Raw genomic sequence first — 9,701 nt, forward strand, 5'->3', positions numbered from 1 at the left:
CTATCTCATTCATGGGCCCTAAGACCCACCTTCATCTGAAAATGCACCTAAAATGCCCGCAGGTGAAGGGCGCAAAGGAGCCTTGAAGTCAGCCCCAGATCAGGTTTCCCCATTGGCTGCAAAGTGGTAATAAGAGCCATCGCTCACAGAGCCATGTTCCAGGTTCTCCCCCATCTAAGGAGGCAGTTCTGGTTGCTTTGCAGTTTGGGCAAACTGAGGCATCGAGAAGGTAGGGAACTTACCCAAGCTCACAAAGTGACTCTGGCGTCCTTAACCACGTGTGCTGCCTCTGAGGGTTGTGGAGAAGGTTCTCGGATGTCAGATACTTAGTGCAAAGTAGGCAGTGCTAGAAAGGGCCTGAGGGGTTTTCCCCGAGGAGAGGGGACTCTTGGGGCAGGAGTTGGGGCTCTGAGGTCCAGGAGAGTCAGTCTCTCCTTCGGGAGGTAGAAGCAAGAATCTTACTTGTTCCTGAGTTCTGAGCCTCGAGGGATCACACCCATGTCTTCACAGGTGATGGGCTATAGAGTCTGGCCGGAAAGTGGGTGTGGGTGGCTTGAGGCAGAGTAATTCAAGGTAATCGAGTCACTGAGTGGGGATGGGAGAAGGGCCCAGCCAGGCAATGTGTGGGGTGTCCCGGTGGAAAGACACCCTTAGGGACCAGCTGGAACCAGCCATACCCAGTGCTGAGCTCTGTGCCCGGCACTCATGTTTCTGTTCTCCAAGGAGCTCGGTCCCTCTCTGGGATGCTTCCGACTTGGGGGACTCTGACCATGAGAAAGTTCTTGTTTATGCTGAGCCGACCTCTGCTTCCCAGCGTTCTTCTGACAGGTGGTGCTCAAGGCCCACTTGGATCTCACCTCCCTTTTCTCCCTACCGTGCTTCCGGGAGCCGAGCAAGCCATCCAGACCTTTCTGGTTTTCAGCCAAGACTCCTGCCTCTCTCCTCTTTGCCCCAACCCTAACATTCAAGGCCTCCAGGCCCTGCGTCCATCCCCTTCACACCCCGCCCCCTGCCAGCTCCTGGCCCACAGCTTCCCTCCCTGGGCCAAGGCCCCACCGGCCAGTTAGCAGGGCGCTGAGCGCACCAGATGCTCCTGCTTTGGACCCTCCCCTGTGAGGTCCTCCCTTCTCTTCCCTGCGAGGTTCCAGGCTCCTGCCAAGTGTGGTCTTGGCTGAGAAGCGTCCTCTGACCTCCAGGTCAGGGCCTCTCTGCCTGCAGACTCCCGGGGCGCTCTGCTCCATGCTCTGGCCCGTCGGGGTTCATGCCATCTGTATGAGGTTCCTGGGGCCGCTGTGACAAATGACCACAAGCACGGCAGCTTAAAATAAACAGAAGTTTATTTTTTCACAGTTCTGGAGGCCAGAAGTCTGAAATCAAGGTGCTGGCAGGGCTGGTTCCCTCTGGAGGCTTGAGGGAGCATCTCTTCCAGGCCTCTCTCCCAGCTTCCTGTGGCGACCAACTACCCTTGGCATGCCTTGGCTTGGGCTCCCGTGTCGTCTTCCCAGGGCCGTCTTCTCTCTGTGTCTCTGTGTCTGTGATCTTCCTCTCTCTTCTCTTGGAAGGGCCCCAGCCACTGGATTTAGGGCTCCGTCTATATCCAAGGTGATCTCATCTTGAGATCCTTAATTATCTCAGCCAAGACCTGATTTCTTTTTTTTTTTTTTTAAGATTTATTTATTTATTTATTTGACAGGCAGAGATCACAAGTAGGCAGAGAGGCAGGCAGAGAGAGAGAGAGAGAGAGAGAGAGGAGGAAGCAGGCTCCCCGCTGAGCAGAGAGCCTGATGCGAGGCTGGATCCCAGGACCCTGGGATCATGACCTGAGCCGAAGGCAGAGGCACCCCCTACAATCGCCGTCAGGGGTCAGGAACAGCATCTCTTCTGCCTCTCCATCGCCACAGAAGATGCTTGTTGGGAGAAGACTATTGGCTGACGCAGTGACCGAGAATCCAAACAGTGTGCCCAGGGCAGATGCCTGGGGAGGTGTGAGGGGGAGGCTAGGGGGTGAGCAGATGGAACGGGGGGGCCACAGACACCATAGGCTCGCCTCCCTGCCTCCCCAGCACCAGCTTCTCTGGAGAGGGCTAGAGAAGGGGTCCCTGCCGGCCTGCCCTCTGCCTGGACACTGAGGCTGGACCATGAGGAAGGCATGTCCCCAGGGGCCTTGTGGGTAGAACCCAGGCTGGAGAATAAAGGCTGAGGGGTTGCCACAGGGGGAGGGGAGGGGTGGGTGCTGGGGTGATCGAACACCTGTTTTCACTTGAATGGAGGCAGTGACATGGTTTGGCTTGAGGGTCTGGGGACACAGATGGGCCTAAGTGTCCATCCTGCCCTCCGCAGGCACCTGAGCCCTGTGTGGTCTCCCTCTTCCTACACAGGTGTTTTCTGGCAGCTGGGAATGCCAGAGACAGGGGCGGGGGTAATACAAGGACATTCCCAGCCCGTGAACATGGGCCCTGGGAGCTGAAGGGGGTGGGACGTGGGGAGGAGGGTCCCAGCCAACCTGGGCCTCTGGGCCACAGAGGCAGATGGACAGACACCCATCAGGAGGGAAGCGGCTGGCAGATAGGTCTCCCTGGGCACATCCTGGGCGGCTGGAAAGCACCCCCCCTCCCCCCGCAACCTGGCCTTCCATCCAGAGCTGCAGCCTCCACTTGAATTTCCTCTGCCCTAATGCCAGTGGCAGCCCCCGCCCCCAGCCAAGGGCTCTGAGCTACCCATGAATGGGGCACACCGGGTGTCTTGTGGGTGCCTGTTTGGAGGGTTACAACAGGGGAGCTGGGAGAATGAGTCCTGCCCCAACAAAAGGCACTTCATCCCCAGGCCCTCTCCAGGCTGAATCCCAGCCCCTCATGCTGGAGGAGCCACTTCCCACTGGGGTGTGGGGGAGGGAGGCACACAGGGCCAGGCATGGTGGGTGCCCTTGGGCTATGGTACAACGAGATCCCCAACTGGGAGCAAAGGGAAGTTAAGCGGCTCCTTGGAGAGCGGGCGTTCAGGACTGGGGGCTAGGCTCAGGGGCTCTATGTGGATGTGATTTCAGCTTCACTGGACTTGGGTTCTCTGTCAGCAACAAGAGTTAATTACAGCATCAACCTGCTGGGATTAACGAGATAATGAATATAAAGAGGGTTTGAAACATGTCTGAAGGATCCCAGCTGTTGTGGCCGTCACCACTGGAATCCCTGCGTGTTTGGAGCTTTAGAAAATTCCTCCCTGTATGTGACCAGAAAAAACTATGAACACAGGAGGGTCCAGTCGCTCCTTCCTTCCTTCCTGGCTCTGGATCTCAAGCGGGTGGGGACAGGAGGAGGGGGGCTGGAGAAGCCAGTGGGGGGGTGGGGAGGGGGGGCTGGATTTCACTGGGAAGCTGGGGAGCTCACGGCTAGAGAGAGATGCTATCTCTCTCCATCACAGAAAGGAGGCATGAGGACGGGCTGTGGGGGAGCCCCAACAGAATGTTCAGGCAGCTGGAGCCAGGTAGAGAAATCTGGGAAGCAGCAGGCAAGGGTAGGAGACAGGAGGAAAGGGATTTTGCTGAGCATTTATGAATGCGCTGCTTTGGCATTTTCTGGAGAGGCTTCTGGAAAAATGTAAATAACTTTTCAGCCATTTCAGATGCCAGACTAGTGTTTCTTTAAATGTGTAAGACAGCGTCTCCAAGTAGCATATATTATCAAAAAAGAGCATCACGAAACCTCCCCAAGGCAAGCTTGTTCTGGAACTACGCTCTAGTTTATGAGCCTCGTGGATGGCATCGCAGGAACGATAGCGTCTCCTCTTCCTAACTGGTTGTTGTGCCCCCAAGAGAGACCCTAAATCTGTCTATTCCTCTTCCTGGTAAAACTCTGTTCCAAGCTCTCACCTGCTCTACCTGAATCCCGCGAGAGCTTTCAAACTCTCTCCCATCCCTCTTCCACAGAGTGGCCAGAAAAGAAGTCATGAAAATTGACCTCAGTGGTGGTCCCTGCTCCTGTCACCCCAGATCTGCCACGGCGCATCTTGCTGATCCGTCTCTCCTTACCACCGTCTAAAGCTACGGGGTCCTCGCCTGCACAGCTCACCAAGCTCCCTGCTGCCTCAGGGCCTTGACACCGGCTCTTCCCTCTGCTCGGACTGCCCCTGAGTCCTAGCACGGGGGGTGTAGCTCAAATGTCACCTCTTCAGAAGCCTTCCTTGCCCACCTAGTCTCCCTCTGTCATGTCACCCTGCTTTATTGTCTTCATTAGAGTTACCAAAGTTTGTAAGCATCTCATTTCCTTATTGGTTTACCCATTTATCTCCTGTCTTCATCACTAGAGCATAAGCCCAGGGCCCCATCTGCCTCTTTCATGGTTATGTCTGCCTTGCGGGACAAGAAGACCCTTGGCTGGCTCTGTCCTTCCTTGGTCCACGAAGGCGGCAAGTAGAGCCCCCAGCCAGGGCACAGGCCATACTCATCTGTCACTATGCTGAGTGATATATGATTATGACATATTATGACATATCAGTCATATGTCATATCATATTATCATATCATATCATATCATCATATGATGATGTCATATGTCATGATCATATCATCATATCATATCATAATATGACATATCATATTATGACATATATGAGTGACAACATGATCCCAAGGTGGCCAGGTATGGGAGCCATTAGAAATGAGGTTTCCGGGGCGCCTGGGTGGCTCAGTGGGTTAAAGCCTCTGCTTTCGGCTTGGGTCATGATCCCAGGGTCCTGGGATCGAACCCCGAGTCGGGCTCTCTGCTCAGCGGGGAGCCTGCTTCCCTCCTCTCTCTCTGCCTGCCTCTCTGTCCACTCGTGAGCTCCCTCTGTCAAATACATAAATAAAATCTTAAAAAAAAAAAAAGAAAGAAAGAAAGAAATGAGGTTTCCGTCTTCCTGCTACAAGATCTCCAGCTACAAGCTGATGAGGAAGGAGATAGACAAGAAAGAGGCCAGGACTGGGCTCCCAGCCGCCCTAGAAAAGTATGTGTTGCAGGGAGAGGCCCACAGCATCTTGGGGACTGATTCACACCCGAGCCAGCCCTCCTCCCAGACTCCTCCCCAGAGGGCATTGGGCCCCCATCCCCCACCCTGTTTCTGGCCTTCCCGAAGCTGCTTACTCAAGACCCACCTGAGTGCTTTAGTTTCCTAATGCTGCTATGACAAATTACCACAGAAAATTTATTCTCTTCCGGTTCTCGAGGTCAGGAATCTGAAATGGGTCTTACAGGGCAAGAATCAAGACCTCAGCAGGGTCAGTTCCTTCTGGAAGCTTGAGGGGAGAATCCATTTCCTTGCTTTTCTCCTGTTGCTAGAGACTGTCCTCATTCCTTGGCTCATGGCCCCGCATACCATGGTCTTTTGTCACTCCACTAGTCTCCAGCTTTGGCCCTCCCGCCTCCCCCGTGAAGACCCTTGTGATTACCCTGGGCTCATGGTGATAATCATGGACGCTGTCATCACAAGCTCCTTGACTTAATCAACACAAGCAACATGCGCTTCCCTTTTACGGTGTGAGGAACCACTCATGGCCTGGGGTTGAGGCTGTGGACATGTTTGGAGGGTCATTATTCAGCTGCGACCTGGGTACCCCAAAACACGGACCTCAATGGGTGGAACCTCAAACTCTGTTTCCCAGAGCCCCAGGGCTGGGGGGAAGCTCTGGCTTCAAGGGGAACGGATCCCATTGATTTGTTTCATAGAGTAAAGACAGACAGTATTTGGGGCATAAAGTTTGCAAATCACCAGAATGGCTGTGAGAGCCTTAGGACTAACCCTCCCACTTCAGGGACCCGGCCTCCTCCTGCTGTTCAGCACCCCTCCCCTCCACCAGCTCTGCCCCCTCCTCAGTTGCTTAGTCTGCACACCTCCCATCCCCCAACATCCTGGCCACTGTCTGTGTTGGCACCCGCCCCCAGACCCAGGGGCTGCTGGCGCTGAGGGGTCAAGGGGTCCCAGTCCAAACACAGTGCTGACCGGGTCCCCCCACACCTTACCCAGCTCTGGGGGCTTGGGGTCCCTGCTGGTCTCCCAGGTTCCCTCTTCCCTTAGACCAGCCCCGTAGTTGGTCACAGCAAAGGTGAGGTTGAGATTGAAGAGGCCAGAGAAGGAAGAGAGTGTGGCCAAGAGGGAACCAGGGGTAGGTAGCCTGGGAAACGGTATAAGGCATGCCAGGCACCCTATAGGGCCTGAACTTTGCAAGGTGGGGTGGGGACAGAGGGTGCCACATACCCCACCTGCTGTTCACTCACAGCCCGACTCCTCTCCTGCTTTCTGAGGCTGTTTCCCCATCTGCCTTGGGGCATGACAGAGTGAATAAGAAAATAGGAGGCATGAATCCGCCCAATCAGTTTGGGGGCTCTGGCAGGGAACCCAGCACCTCTCTCCCAAGCCCTGGCTGGCTGATCTGTGCCCTTCGTTTGAGACCTGTTACCTCCGAGGGCCCAATGCCCCTGGGCATGAGCTCTGAGGATAGGTAGATGTGAACCTAAACTCCCATCATGGGTGAGCAGCTTTCCTTCTCCAAGCTCAGTGTCTTCATCTATAAATTGGGGACGAACCTCACAAGGCTGGAGGGGCATTAAAGGAGCGTGTGCACAACATACAGCAAGCCTTTGCAAACGGGAGCAGCTGCCGCCACCTGCCCCTGCATTTTCTTTGAAATAATTACACAGAACTGGAATTTATATGCTACTTGACATTGTGCAAGGTGTTTTCTTGGCTGTTACACCATGAAATCCTCCCAACAGTTGGTGATATTGGGGCAAATGATCCCAGTTTATGGAAGGGAGTGGGATAACTGAGACCGAGCCCAGAGCACTTTCCAGAACTCTCAGATAGAACTGGAAGGTTCTCCTGGGGTGGGAAGGAGTCTGAAGAGTGGGGAATTGAGACTCTGGAGCCAGGCTGCCTGGGTTCAAACCCCAGCTTTGCTGCCTTCCAGCTGTGTGACCATGAGCAAGTTACATAAGCCCTCTGAGCTCCAGCTGCCTCAATTGTAAAATTGGCCTAAGAATTGTATCTCCCCACGGGGTTGGGATGAGGACTCAGTGCCTTAATATAATGTTAGAAGAGCACTTGGCAAATAGTGTGCCGTGTGTTTGCGATTATTAGTCTAGTGGTGGATGCCGAAAATTAACTGTAAACACATAAATAAAATAATTGCGGATTATGGCTGGTGTTTTCAGGGAAATAAAGGACATGCTGTGGGGTGGAGAACTCCCTGTGGGGTAGTCAGGAGGGACTCTCCGTGACTGGTTTAGGGCAATGTTTAGGGGATAGAGGAAGCAGCCTTGGCAAGAGCAGGAAAAGTGCTTTCCAGGCAGAGGGACCAGCAAGCGAGACTCCCTGAAGTGGAAAATGGCTTGGCAGGTGTCAGGAACACCAGAAGGCCTGAGAGGTGGGAGATCAGTGGGTGTGGAGGAGGCCAGCACGACAGGTCCGAGAGGCCAGCAAGGCCGTATGGACCACAGAAAGAAGTTTGGCTTTTTTTTCCAGAATGGTGGACAGTCAAACGAGGTACTTCGTTTCTGTGTGCAGAAGCGGATGGTGTGTGCAGAAATCACACAATCTAAGCGGCCAATGCTGGGAAGTTACAGAAAGTGAACACACCCAGGAGCCAACCCTGAGCTCAAAGCCAGGACAGGAGCGGCACCCCAGACACCCCCCGGGTCTCTTCCAGCGACGACCCCTGTGGTAACCGTCATCCTGATTGCTCACAACAGAGTAGTTTTGCCTGGTTTGTTGTTTTTGTTGTTTTACTTTCTATAAATGGAATCATTCAGCTCTGTTTTCTGTGTCTGGTTTCTTTCGCTCAACATTATAAGCACCATTCGGCATCACCTGCCGGTGAAATTCACCCACCTTGTTGCAGGGGGCCAAAGTTTTCCTTTCCCTTTGCTGTGCACCTGCCACGTGACTATGCCCCCGGGGCATTTACACACCTGGCTGTTGACGGGCACTCGCAGCCCCTGACATCGGTGCACAGTGAGTGCTCCCGCGCTTCTGTTCAGGGAGGGGTTTTCCGCATGACATCTACAAGAGCTCCTTCCAAGCTCACTCGAGTTCCTGCATCAGCCCTCAGAGCCCGATGAGCCTCAATTTCTGCTTTTTGCTTCTCTCATAGAAGCCCACATCCCCGTTGCCCTTTTATGCGCTGATGGCGTGTCTAACTCATCACTCCCTCCCAAACCAGGAACTCTGTCATTCCCTTAGGCTTTGATGTCTTAAGAAGATACTATTCTTAGGCTGATGATGTTCCATGGAAAATGGGTTCAATCATTCTAAAGCTGCAGGTGGCTGTGAAGAGTCAGTTAAATGAGAAACAGCAGTGAAAGCCCACAGTCCGGGCCCCAGGTGCTACCCAGAAAGCGAGCGGAAAACAAGGGCGCCCCCTGTGGGTACCGGTGAAGCTGCATCCCTCATTCCCCAGGGTCCTGCTTTCTAGGCTAAGTCCCCTCCCCACAAAGCCAGCACAGACCCAGCTTCTTCTTCTTCTTTTTTTTTTTAAGCTTTATTTATTTATTTGACAGAGAGAGATCACAAGTAGGCAGAGAGGCAGGCAGGGCCGGGAAGCAGGCAACTGGTTGAGCAGAAAGCCTGATGCCAGAATTGATCCCAGGACCCAAGATCACGACCTGAGCTGAAGGCAGAGGCTTAACCCACTGAGCCACCCCAGGACCCTAGCACAGACCTGCCTTCTACTGAGAGGTCAGTGCCCACAGGTTACTCTCAGCCCCAAAGGCCCAGAGGAGAGATGATCTGGGAACCACTGCTGCCTTTACACACGTATTCCCCCACTGAGATGCTCTCCCCTTCTTCACCTCATACCAGGTCCTCTGGGTCTCCTGCAGGATTTCCCAGGTGCCCACCAGGCCTGCTCTCTTGATCACTGTGCCCATGGCAGGTGGCATCTTCCCACACACACCCAGGCCCCTCCTGATGCGTGCGCGCCTCCCTGCCAGACTGAGAGGGTAGGGTGGGGACCTGTCCCCCTGTTCTGGGAACAAGGAAGATCGCCCACACCTGGCACTCTGCCTAGAGTCCAGCGGGGGCGTCATAAATAGCTCCTGAATGATTCATTCATCCCTTTGGGAGGAAAGCACGACCTCTAAGAGGTTAAGATCATGGGCTTTGAAGTCACACAGATGTTAAGTTCAAGTCTTGGCTCTGACCTTTGGCTCTGTGACCTTGGGAAGATCATTGCACCTCTTTGAAGCTTATCGGCTCATCTAAAAAATGGTGGGACCACGACCCCATTAGGTCATTGTGAGCATGGAGATGATGTTGGCCTGCCCAAAAGCCCAGTTACCTTGGGAGGGGTGATTATCCATTCAGCGCCTTGGGAAACCTCCGGCTGTTCCACCTGTTTTCTCACCGGTGTCTAGGAGGCACGCGGTATCAGGCCGGTTTTAGGGGAAAAGAAACTGAGGCCCAGAAAGGGACTAGGATAACCTGGGGCGCCGCAGGCTGGGGCTGGAACCCGGGCCTGCCCACTCTGCGTCCAGTACTCCGCCTGCCTCTCAAAACCACTGGAGAGCACATCCCCCACCCGACCCTCGTCCCCCGACCTGGGAAGTGAGGGGCTGCGCTCGGCCTCGGGCAACCTCCCGGGACTGCCGGGTGCGCTTGGGGATCTTGGGCTCAGACCCCGGAAGCGGCGCGTGGCTCCCGGGAGCGCGGAGAGCGCTCGGGGTTGTCACTTT

Source organism: Mustela erminea, chromosome 9 (assembly GCF_009829155.1).
Source record: "Mustela erminea isolate mMusErm1 chromosome 9, mMusErm1.Pri, whole genome shotgun sequence".
In the NCBI taxonomy this organism is placed as follows: Eukaryota; Metazoa; Chordata; class Mammalia; order Carnivora; family Mustelidae; genus Mustela; species Mustela erminea.